This window comes from Arachis stenosperma, chromosome 5 (assembly GCF_014773155.1).
Source record: "Arachis stenosperma cultivar V10309 chromosome 5, arast.V10309.gnm1.PFL2, whole genome shotgun sequence".
In the NCBI taxonomy this organism is placed as follows: domain Eukaryota; kingdom Viridiplantae; phylum Streptophyta; class Magnoliopsida; order Fabales; family Fabaceae; genus Arachis; species Arachis stenosperma.
The window spans coordinates 79,329,495-79,342,939 of NC_080381.1; positions in this window are offsets into that span (position 1 = coordinate 79,329,495).

Sequence of the window (13,445 nt, forward strand, 5' to 3'; positions counted from 1 at the left end):
TTACTTTGTTTAAATTCAATAAATTGGCATATGGTTACATTCTAAGTTTGGTGTTGCCAAGCAACACATTGTTTTCAATCTTTTTGGATGATTGCATCAAATCGAAAAAAAAAAAATGAAAGTGACACACCAAGATTCTAAGTTTGGTGTGCCACCTATTTTTCTATGCAAATCATTCAGCAACACCACTTGTCTGCATAACCATAATGTCTTTGCAGTGTTGTTTTTCTTTTGGTTTGACACTTTATTATTCTGTTTACTTTAGTTATTTCTTAATTTTTAATACTTCCACTTATTTTGCTTCTTAACTGTTTTTGTTAATATATCACCAAGAGATCCTTATTCATGACATATTCTTGGCTTGGTGATTGTATTTAACATATAACAGTTTCTTTTGTTTAGTTTTAATTCAAATAAATTGACATATGGTTGTATTCTAAGTTTGGTGTTGCTATGCAACAAAATTTGGTTCCAATCCTTACAAGATACTTGCATCAATTCCAAGTGAAAGTGTCACACTAAGTGTGGTGTGCCACTTATATTTTTTTTATGCAATGTATCATGCACACCATCTTATGTTTGCAATCATAGTGTTTTTATTTCTCTGTGCCTTGATTGTTATCTTAATCTTGCTTGCCTAAACACATATGCTACTGACATCCTTTTGTGTAAGACATTCATGATCCATTTTAGACCCCACCACCATTGTTCTAATTGTTGCTTGAGGAAGAGCAAGCATTTTGATTTGGTATGGGAAGGAGAAGAATGGGAGGAAAATGACAACAATAGAGAAGATGGACTACAAGGTTGTAAAGTTCCTTTTCCTCTCATTTATTTCCAACACTTTAAATTGCATGATTGTCTTTATATTTTCTGTATACATGTGTGGTATGACTAAGCATAGCTTGAATTTGATTTGAAATATGTTGTTGTGACATTATGACTACCAACTTGAGTTTTGTGAATTCAAAAGCAAAAAGCATCATGATCATAAACAAACAAGGAATTAAAGAAGAATTTAGCATGTGCATACAAGTATTGGAATGCTAGTGTGATTGATTGTTGCTCAATTGCATTGGATTTTATTTAATTGAAGTTTTTCATCTAGTACATTTTGTGAAATCTTTTGAAATCATGAAAACCTTGAAGAAGCAAATACAATTAAAGCAAGAAAAGAAAAAGGGAAAGAATGAGAAAGCTGAAGGCTCTGAGTACCAATGGCAATTTATTTGCTAAGTGCTTGTGGTGTTTATGTATCAAGCCAAATGCTTGAAAACAAAACACTTAGAAGTCAAGGCTAGGCTCAAGTGCAAAAGCACTCCCTCAAAGCTCAAGGCTCTGAGCATCAATGATTAGAGAGTCAAGAAAAGAAAAGAAAAAAATGAGCTTAATGAAGTCCTCTAATTAAATGCTTGTGGTGCTTATATATCAAGTGGTAATACTTGAAAACAAAGCATTTAGAAGTCGTAGCTTTGTTATTAACTCATGGGGCAAAGCACCCAAAAGGAGAAAAAAAAATCAAAAGCTTGTTTCAAGGAAGAATTATAAGAAAAAGATTTCATAAAATAAGCTAGATAGAAGCATCAATCATTTACATCTCTTTTGTAATTGTAGCATGCATAGAAAACTAGCTTGCCATGAACATTGAGTTGCTATTCTTCTTACCTTGGATTGTCAATCTTTATTGCATGATTCTTTTCTTGCTTGGGGACAAGCAAGATTTAAGTTTGGTGTTGTGATGACATGTCATCATATACCCATTTTCTATGCTTTTTCATACAAGAAATTGATGATTTGTGCTTAAATATTGAATGCTTTTTGTACTTAAATGATATATTTCTTGATATTTTAATTTTATAAATCTTGTAGGAAATAAGAAGAAAAAGAAGCAAAGAAGCACAAAAAAAGGAGAAAAAAAGAGCTTTGGGGTACACTTTGAAGTTGGGGTACACTTTGGAGCCTTAGGCCACGCTTTTAAAAGCGTGGCCCATGACCAAATCAAGGAAGGAAGCAGCCAGCACGCACACTGCCCTGCCCTTGCCAAGGGCAGGGCAGAATCGTGATGCACATTGAGGATTGGAAGCAAGAATTTCGCTAAGGTAAAATCTGGGCGCTCACAGCATGACCATGCCTCCTTCAAAGGGCTATAACTTGAGCTACAGACGTCCAATTGATGTGCTTCCAGTTGCGTTGGAAAGCTGACATTCAGAGCTTTTCAACGATATATAGCAATCCATATTTGGCGTACAATTGAGGCAGGAACGAAAGGCATCTTTAAGGGCCAAAAACAAGCGAAAATAAACCAAAATGCTTCCACCAAGGCTCGAAGAGGGAGACACAAGGAACCCAAGGAAGTCTGCCCTCAAGGAGAGCAGAATGCCCTCTTGGAGGGCAATGTCGTGTTTTCTTCATGAAAATTCAAGGAAAAATTGCAACAAATTCCTCCACCAAGTTTCGAACACAAGACCTCTAGGAAGCCAAGCCTTAGGCGTGAATTAGGTGCCAAGAAGAAAAAGCCAAGCAATGCACTCCATGGGATTCGAACTTGGCACTCCCCAAAGGAAACATTTACCTGCCCTCCGCAAGGGCAGGGCAGCATCTTTTGTGGCACGCACACGCGCACAATTCTGGCGCACCAATTCTTGATTCTGGCAGCACCAACAGCGCACCAAAGCAAATTCTGGCGCACCAACTTTTCCTGCCCTGCCCTTGGCGCGGGCAGGGCAGCATTCTGTGCATCAAGCTCGATCCTGGCCGCACCAAAGCCGCACCAACAAGCATCAATTTTCTGCCCTGCCCTCCACAAGGGCAGGGCAGCCTCCTGGGAGCATATGGGCCAAAATCAACCGAAATTCAATTTAATTCCATTCCTCACCAAATTAAATCAAGGCCATCCAAGACCCATTCTCCCTCAAATACAAAGCAAGCAAAGCCCACTCAACATGACTCAAAGGCACAAGAACAAGCTAGAATTAGGATTTTCATTTTGTTTTAATTTTGTAAAGCCTATATAAAGGCATCAATTCCATCTTTGTAGGGAGAGCTCTTTTCCTTTATTTTTTCTGTCTTAAATCTGGGATTGAGAGTGAAGGAATTCTGTTTCCCTCTTGGTCTAAGATTTCTCTTGTTACTCTTCTGCATAATTCAGTGAATTGAGTTTTGGATCCAAGTTTTTCTCTACGGCTTTCATCTTTCTTTCTTCTTCAATTTGCTTTCTACTTTGATCAAGGAAGGGATTGAGATCTAGACTTGTTTTCTAGTCTTCTCCACCCCTGAGATCTTCAACTTTCCTTTAGCTATTGAAATTGAGCTGCATTTTACTTTCTATTTTATTCCTCTTCTGCTACATTTACTTTTTTGCAATTTCCTTTTCTGCATTCTCCACTTTCACATCTTTATTCACATTGAGCTTGATTTAATTTCCTGCACATTTACATTTTCTGCAATTTAAATTTCTAGTTGCTTAATCTATTGCTTCCTTTAATTTCCAGCACCCGCTCTCCTTTACATTTAATGCAATTTACATTTCTTGTCATTTAAGATTCTTGCAATTTACATTTCTTGCTCTTTAAGTTACTTGCCAATTTACTTTCTGCACTTTAATTTTCCTTGCTATTTACTTTCTGTTGGCTACACTTCATCCAAATTCACTTCAATGTTAGCTTGACTAAACTAATCACCCACTAAAGTTGCTTGATCCATCAATCCCTGTGGGATCGACCTCACTCTAAGTGAGTTATTACTACTTGATGCGACCCGGTACACTTGCCGGTTGGATTTGTGTGTTGGAAATTCGTTTTTCCACAAAAACACCATCAAGCATAAGAGTGCAACTCTCATTCTAGGAAGACCTTTCCTAGCAACTGGACGAACCCACATTGACGTCAAAAAGGGGAAGTAACCTTGAGAGTCAATGAGGACGAGTTTAAGTTAAATGTTGTCACAGCTATGCAGCATCCAGACACCCAAAATGACTGCATGAGCATTGATATTATTGACTCTTTGGTAAAAGAGGTCAATATGTCTGAGAGTCTCAAATCAGAGCTAGAGGATATCTTTAAAGATACTCAGCCTGATCTGGAAGAACCAGAAAGAATAATAGAACCTCTGAAAGTCCCTCAGGAAGAGGAGAAACCTCCTAAACCCGAGCTCAAACCATTACGACCATCCCTGAAATACGTATTTCTGGGAGAAGGTGACACTTTTCCTGTAATCATAAGCTCTACCTTAGAGCCACAGGAAGAGGAAGCACTAATTCAAGTGCTAAGGACACACAAGACAGCTCTTGGGTGGTCCATCAGTGATCTTAAGGGCATTAGCCCAGCCAGATGCATGCACAAGATCCTATTGGAGGATGATGCTAAGCCAGTGGTTCAACCACAGAGGCGGCTGAATCCAGCCATGAAGGAGGTGGTGTAGAAGGAGGTCACTAAATTACTAGAGGCTGGGATTATTTATCATATTTCTGATAGCCCCTGGGTAAGCCCTGTCCAAGTCGTTCCTAAGAAGGGTGGCATGACAGTGGTTCATAATGAAAAAAATGAACTGGTTCCTACAAGAACAGTTACAGGGTGGTGTATGTGTATTGATTACAGAAGGCTCAATACAGCTACTAGAAACGATCATTTTCCTTTACCATTCATAGACCAAATGCTAGAAAGACTAGCAGGTCATGAATACTACTGCTTCCTGGATGGATATTCAGGTTATAATCAAATTGCAGTAGATCCCCAGGATCAATAGAAAACAGCATTCACATGCTCATTTGGAGTATTTGTATACAGAAGGATGCCATTTGGTCTATGCAATGCACCTGCAACCTTTCAAAGATGCATGCTCTCTATTTTCTCTGATATGGTTGAAAATTTTTTGGAAGCCTTCATGGATGACCTTTCAGTGTTTGGAGACTCATTCAGCTCCTGTCTTGACCATCTAGCACTTATACTAAAGAGATGCCAAAAGACTAATCTGGTTTCAAACTGGGAGAAATGTCACTTTATGGTGACTGAAGGAATTGTCCTTGGGCACAAAATTTCAAACAAAGGAATAGAGGTGGATCAAGCTAAGGTGGAGGTAATTGAAAAATTACCACCACCTGCTAATGTAAAGGCAATCAGAAGCTTTCTAGGGCATGCAGGATTCTATAGGAGGTTTATAAAAGATTTTTCAAAAATCGCCAAACCTCTAAGTCCTTTTATCTTTGATAAGGAGTGTCTGCAGGCGTTTGAGACTCTGAATGCTAAGCTGGTCACAGCACCAGTCATTTCTGCACCAGACTGGACATTACCATTTGAACTGATGTGTGATGTCAGTGACCATGCCATTGGTGCAGTGCTGGAACAAAGGCATGACAAGCTTCTGCACGTCATTTACTATGCCACTCGTGTTTTAAATGACGCACAGAAGAACTACACAACCACAGAAAAAGAGTTACTTGCAGTGGTTTACGCCATTGACAAGTTTAGATCTTATTTAGTAGGATCAAAAGTGATTGTGTACACTGACCATGCTGCTCTTAAATATCTACTCACAAAGCAGGATTCAAAACCCAGACTCATCAGATGGGTGTTGCTTCTGCAGGAGTTTGATATAGAAATAAGAGACAGAAAAGGGACAGAAAACCAAGTAGCAGATCATCTATCCCGAATTGAACCAGTAGAAGGGGCGTCCCTCCCTCTTACTGAAATCTCTGAAAACTTTCCGAATGAGCACCTCTTTTCCATCCAGGAAGTGCCATGGTTTGCAGACATTGCAAACTACAAGGCAGTGGATTCATACCCAAAGAGTACAGTAGGCAGCAAACAAAGAAATTGATCACGGATGCAAAGTACTATCTTTGGGATAAACCATATCTCTTCAAGAGATGTGCAGACGGAGTAACCCGTAGATGTGTGCCTAAAGAAGAAGCACAGAAGATCCTCTAGCACTGCCACGGATCACAGTATGATGGACATTTTGGAAGTGAGCGAACAGCTACAAGAGTACTCCAATGTGGCTTCTACTGGCCTACTCTCTATAAAGACTCTCGAGTGTTTGTACTTAATTGTGACAGTTGCCAAAGATCTGGCAATCTGCCTCACAGTTATGCCATGCCTCAACAAGGGATCTTGGAGATTGAGTTGTTTGATGTATGGGGTATAGACTTCATGGAACCTTTCCCACCATCATACTCAAACACTTATATTCTGGTGGCAGTGGATTATGTATCCAAATGGGTGGAAGCTATTGCAACACCCACTAATGATACTAAGACAGTGCTGAAATTCCTCCAAAAATACATCTTCAGCAGATTTGGTATCCCTAGAGTACTAATCAGTGATGGAGGCACTCATTTCTGCAATAAACAGCTTTACTCTGCTTTGGTTCGATATGGAGTTAGCCACAGGGTAGCTACTCCATATCATCCACAGACAAATGGGCAAGCTGAAGTCTCTAATAGAGAACTTAAAAGAATCCTAGAATGGACTGTTATTAACCGTAGAAGGGATTGGGCAAGAAGCTTGGATGATGCTCTGTGGGCATACAGAACAGCATTCAAGACACCTATACGAACTTCTACATACCAGCTGGTGTATGGAAAGGCCTGTCACTTGCCAATGGAACTAGAATATAAGGCCTATTGGGCAACCAGATTCCTAAACCTTGATGCCAAGTTAGTTGGAGAAAAATGTTTGCTCCAGTTAAATGAGCTAGAGGAATTCAGACTCAATGCTTTCGAAAATGCAAAAATTTACAAAGAGAAGGCAAAAAGATGGCATGATAAGAAACTGTCATCCAGAGTCTTTGAGCCAGGGCAGAAAGTTCTGCTGTTTAATTCTAGGCTCAGATTATTCCCTGGAAAATTGAAGTCCCGGTGGAGAGGTCCATATATGATTACAAATGTGTCACCATATGGATACGTGGAGCTTCAGGATAATGATTCTAACAAAAAGTTCATTGTTAATGGATAGGGAGTTAAACATTATCTTGAAAGCAATTTTGAGCAAGAATGCTCAAAACTGAGACTTGATTAAAGCTCAGTAATAGTCCAGCTAAAGACAATAAAGAAGCGCTTGCTGGGAGGCAACCCAGCCATTTACAAAGTTTATTTGTCAAATAATTGATTTTTACAGGTTTATGTCAATTATCTTCAAGGTAAAATAGCAATTGCTTGAGTTCACAGAGTTACAAAAGGATTCAGAGGATAAAACAGCAAAAAGAAGCTCACTAGTGCAAAAAAAATCCAGTAAGAGCTGTTTTGGGCGCTGAACGCCCAAAAGAAGCACTTACTGTGCGTTCAACGCCAGTAAGGATAGCCATCTGAGCGTTAAACGCCAGAAAGAAGCATCTTCTGGGCGTTGAACGCCAGAAAGAAGCACCTTTTGGGCGTTCAACGCCAGATTTATAGCGTCCTGGGCGTTCAGAAAAACGCCCAGTGACAAATGAGTTCCTAGCATTCAACACCAGGTAGAAGCAACAGCTGGGCATTGGACGCCCAGGAGAAGCTGCAAATGGGCATTAAACGCCCAAAACATGCAGCGTTTGGGCGTTTAACGCCATGATTGTGGGGAGGAGGTAACTTCGTTTTTAATTCACATTTTTCAAAATTTTTATATTCCAATTCATGATTTCTTGCATAAACATATGTTATAAACTCTCATCCTTCAATTCCAAAAATTTTAATCCTAATTTCTAAAATCTTTTTTTCAAAAATATCAAATGTATCTTAATTCATAAACACAAATCCTTTTCAAATCCCATCCAACTCCTTTTCAAATTTTTTTTAAAAAACTCAATAATCTTTTAAAATCCTTTTCAAAATAAAAAAAATTCAGATTTATCTTTTTCAAATATCATTCACAACCTTTTAATTTTAAATTATATCTTTTTCTTATCATATTTATCTTTTATAAATCATATCTTCTATCTTATCTTTCTTCAAAATTTTCGAAAACCCACCCCTCCCTTTAAATCCACATTCGGCCCCCTTCCTCTCATCCACCATTCGATACTAGCTCTCCTTCTATCCCTCTTCTTTCTTTTTCTTTGCTTCAGGACAAGCAAACCTCTAAGTTTGGTGTGTTTATCCGTGATCACTAAATCATATTCGCTAAGATCATGGCTCCTAAAGGAAAACAACCCACTCCAAGAGGCAAGAAAGAGAGTATTCCAAAACCACTTTGGAATCAAAGGAAGTTCTTAACCAAGGAACATCCAGACCATTACTACAAAATAATGGGTCTAAGGTCAGTGATCCCGGAAGTCAAATTCGATCTGAAAGAAGATGAATATCCTGAGATTCAAGAGCAAATTCGAAACAGGAGCTGGTAAATCCTAGCTAATCCTGAGACAAAGGTGGGAAGAAACATGGTTCAGGAATTCTACGCTAATCTGTGGCAAACAGACAGGTAGTGAATATCTGGAACTGCTCTCTATGACTATCAGACCTTGGTCAGAGGAAAGATTGTTCACATCCACCCTGATAAAATTAGGGAGATCTTTACGCTACCTCAGCTGAAAGATGACCCAGATTCCTTTAATAGGATAATGATGAGAACAAATAAAGGCCTGGACAAGATTCTAGAGGACATATGCCTCCCTGGAGCCAGGTGGACCACCAGCACCAAAGGCGTCCCAAATCAACTCAAGAGAGAAGATCTCAAACCAGTCGCCAGAGGCTGGTTGGACTTCATTGGGCGTTCTATACTGCCCACTAGCAACCGCTCTGAGGTCACCATTAAAAGAGCAGTGATAATCCACTGCATTATGTTAGGAAGAGAAGTGGAAGTTCATCAGTTGATTTCGTGTGAACTTTACCTAATTGCAAACAAGAACTCCAAAGATGCCAAATTGGCTTATCCTAGCTTAATATCTATGCTATGTAAAGATGCTGGAATAAAGATGGGAATAACTGAGTATATCTCAGTTGAGCGACCAATCACCAAAACATCAATGGAAAAACAACAAGTGCAGGAGGACCCCATCAAGAGGAGAGCACAGGAACTCCTCCCGGAATTTCCTCAATTTGGGCGTTCAACTCTGGATCATGACGTGTTTCTGGCGTTTAACTCCAGACAGCAGCATGTACTTGGCGTTCAACGCCAAGTTACGTCGGCAATTTCCGAATAAAGTATGAACTATTATATATTTCTGGAAAGCTCTGGATGTCTACTTTCCAACGCCGTTGAGAGCGCGCCATTTGGAGTTCTGTAGCTCTAGATAATCCATTTTGAGTGCAGGGAGGTCAGATTCCAACAGCATCAGCAGTCCTTTTTGTTAGCCCTTTTCAGAGTTTTGCTCAAGTCCCTCAATTTCAGCCAGAAATTACCTGAAATCACAGAAAAACACACAAACTCCTAGTAAAGTCCAGAAATGTGAATTTAACATAAAAACTAATGAAAACATCCTTAAAAGTAACTAGATCATACTAAAAACTACCTAAAAACAGTGCCAAAAAGCGTATAAATTATCCGCTCATCAGAGCTCTGGACACCTCTAACTTGGGACTCTAGCAAAGCTGAGTCACAATCTGAAAAGGTTCACCCAGTTATGTGTCTGTGGCATTTATGTATCCGGTGGTAATACTGGAAAACAAAATGCTTAGGGCCACGGTCAAGACTCATAAGTAGCTGTGTTCAAGAATCAACATGCTTTACTAGGAAAGTCAATAGCACTATCCAAAATTCTAAGTTCCTAAAGAAGCCAATCATTCAGAACTTCAAAGGAAAAAGTGAGATGCCAAAACTGTTCAGAAGCAAAAAGCTACAAAGTCCTGCTCATCTAATTATAATTAATATTCATTGATATTCTGGAATTTATAGTATATTCTCTTCTTTTATCCTATTTGATTTTCAGTTGCTTGGGAACAAGCAACAATTTAAGTTTGGTGTTGTGATGAGCGGATAATTTATACGCTTTTTGGCATTGTTTTTAGGTAGTTTTTAGTAAGTTCAAGCTACTTTTAGGGATGTTTTCATTAGTTTTTATGTTAAATTCACATTTCTGGACTTTACTATGAGTTTGTGTGTTTTTCTGTGATTTCAGGTAATTTCTGGCTGAAATTGAGGGACTTGAGCAAAACTCTGAAAAAGGCTGACAAAAAGACTGCTGATGCTGTTGGAATCTAACCTCCCTGCATTCGAAATGGATTTTCTAGAGCTACAGAACTCCAAATGGCGAGCTCTTAACGGCGTTGGAAATTAGACATCCAGAGCTTTCCAGCAATATATAATAGTTCATACTTCATTCGGAAATTGACGACGTAACTTGGCGTTGAACGCCAAGTACATGCTGCTATCTGGAGTTAAACGCCAGAAAAACGTCATGATCCGGAGTTGAACGCCCAAAACACGTTATAACTTGGAGTTCAACTCCAAGAAAAGCCTCAGCTCGTGGATAGATCAAGCTCAGCCCAAGCATACACCAAGTGGGCCCGGAAGTGGATTTATGCATCAATTACTTACTCATGTAAACCCTAGTAGCTAGTCTAGTATAAATAGGATGATTTACTATTGTATTAGACATCTTTTGATCACTTTAGATCTGAAGAGGATCTTGGGATGATTAGTTCTCAGATCATGGGGGCTGGCCATTCGGCCATGCCTGAACCTTTCACTTATGTATTTTCAACGGTGGAGTTTCTGCACACCATAGATTAAGGGTGTGGAGCTCTGCTGTACCTCAAGTTTCAATACAATTACTATTACTTTTTATTCAATTCTCTCTTATTCTTATTCCAAGATATACGTTGCACAACACTTTGATGAATGTGATGATCCGTGATACTCATCATCATTCTCACCTATGAACGCGCGTGATTGACAACCACTTCCGTTCTACCTTAGGCCGGGCGCATATCTCTTAGATTCCCCAACAGAATCTTCGTGGTATAAGCTAGATAGATGGCGGCATTCATGGGAATCCGGAAAGTCTAACCTTGTCTGTGGTATTCCGAGTAGGATTCTGGTATTGAATGACTATGACGAGCTTCAAACTCCTGAGGGCTGGGCGTTAGTGACAGACGCAAAAGAATCAATTGATTCTATTCCAACCTGATTGAGAACCGACAGATGATTAGCCGTGCTGTGATAGAGCATTTGGACCATTTTCACTGAGAGGATGGGATGTAGCTATCAACCAAGGGTGATGCCTCCAGACGATTAGCCGTGCAGTGACAGTGCATAGGACCATTTTCCCGAGAGGATTAAAAGTAGCCATTGATGATAGTGATGCCCTACATACAGCTTGCCATGGAAAGGAGTAAGAAGGATTGAAGAAAGAGTGAGTAGTGAAGTAGAGTTTCAAGAGGAGCACAGCACCTCCATACGCCTATCTGAAATTTCCACTATTGATTTACATAAGTATTTCTATCCCTTTTTATTTTCTATTTATTATTAATTATTCGAAAATCCATAAACCAATTCTAATCTGCCTAACTGAGATTTACAAGGTGACCATAGCTTGCTTCATACCAACAATCTCTGTGGGATCGACCCTTACTCGCATAAGGTTTATTACTTGGACGACCCAGTACACTTGCTGGTTAGTTGAACGGAGTTGTGAAAAGAAAGTGCCGAGTTAATGTTTTTGTGCACATACCAAAGAGCTAAAATTGTTGATCACAATTTCGTCCACCATTTATCTAGTTGCTTGAGGACAAGCAACAGTTTAAGTTTGGTGTTGTGATGAGCAGATATTTTATACGCTTTTTGGGGATAATTTCATGTAGATTTTAGTATGTTTTAGTTAGTTTTTAGTATATTTTTATTAGTTTTTAGGCAAAATTCATATTTCTGGACTTTACTATGAGTTTGTGTGTTTTTCTGTGATTTTAGGTATTTTCTGACTGAAATTGAGGAAGCTGAGCAAAAATCTGATTTAGGTTGAAAAAGGACTGCTGATGCTGTTGGATTCTGACCTCGCTGCACTCGGAATGGATTTTTTGGAGCTACAGAAGTCTAATTGGCGCGCTCTCAATTGGGTTGGAAAGTAGACATCTAGGGCTTTCCAGCAATATTAATAGTCCATGCTTTGCACGAAGATAGACGACGTAAACTGGTGTTTAACGCCAGTTCTATGTTGCAGTCTGGCGTTCAGCTCCAGAAACAGGTTGCAAGTTGGAGTTCAACGCCAGAAACAGGTTACAACCTGGCGTTCAACTCCAGAAACAGCCCAAGCACGTCAGAAGCTTAAGTCTCAGCCCTAGCACACACCAAGTGGGCCCCAGAAGTGGATTTCTGCACTATCCATCCTAGTTTACTCATTTTCTGTAAACCTAGGTTACTATTTTAGTATTTAAACAACTTTAAAGATTTATTTTGTATCTCATGACATTTTTAGATCTGAATTTTATACTCTTTGACGGCATGAGTCTCTAAACTCCATTGTTGGGGGTGAGGAGCTCTGCAGCGTCTCGATGAATTAATGCAATTATTTTTGTTTTCCATTCAAACACGCTTGTTCCTATCTAAGATGTTCATTCACGCTTCACTATGAAGAAGGTGATGATCCGTGACACTCATCACCTTCCTCAATCCATGAACGTGTGCCAGACAACCACCTCTGTTCTACATTAGATTGAATGAGTATCTCTTAGATTCCTTAATCAGAATCTTCGTGGTATAAGCTAGAATTGATGGCAGCATCCTTGAGAATCCGGAAAGTCTAAACCTTCTCTATGGTATTCTGAGTAGGATTCTGAGATTGGATGACTGTGACGAGCTTCAAACTCGCGAGTGTTGGGCATAGTGACAGACGCAAAAGGATCAATGGATCCTATTCCGACATGATCGAGAACCAACAGATGATTAACCGTGCTGTGACAGAGCATTTAGACCATTTTCACTGAGTGGATGGGAGGTAGCCATTGACAACGATGACGCCCTACATACAGCTTGCCATGGAAGGAGCCTTGCATGTTTGAAAGTGAGGAAGCATTATGTTATAGGAATTCAGAAGACAAAGCATCTCCAAAACTCCAACATATTCTCCATTATTGAATAACAATTACTTATTCCAAACACTTTCACTTTTTACAATTAAAGCTAAAGAACCCTATTGGTATCCTGACTAAGAATAATAAGATAACCATAGCTTGCTTCAAGCCAACAATCTCCGTGGGATTCGACCCTTACTCACGTAACGTATTACTTGGACGACCCAGTGCACTTGCTGGTTAGTTGTGCGGAATAACATAGTGTGAGTGTAATTTTCGTGCACCACGTGCCACGCCTAGTTGCTCAAGTGGCACGCCTAAGTGAAGAATGGTGAATGCGTGCCACGCCTTCGATACCAAGTGGCAAGCCCCATGTAATTAGCCTCATTCATCCTCTCTGGAAACTTGTACCAGTGTGCCACGCCTGAGGGTTGGCGTGCCACGCCCATAATCTTGCCTTGGTTCTAGTGGTTGGCGTGCCACATCTCAGCTTCAAGTGGCACGCCAGAGTGAGATGCTTGGGTTGGCGTGC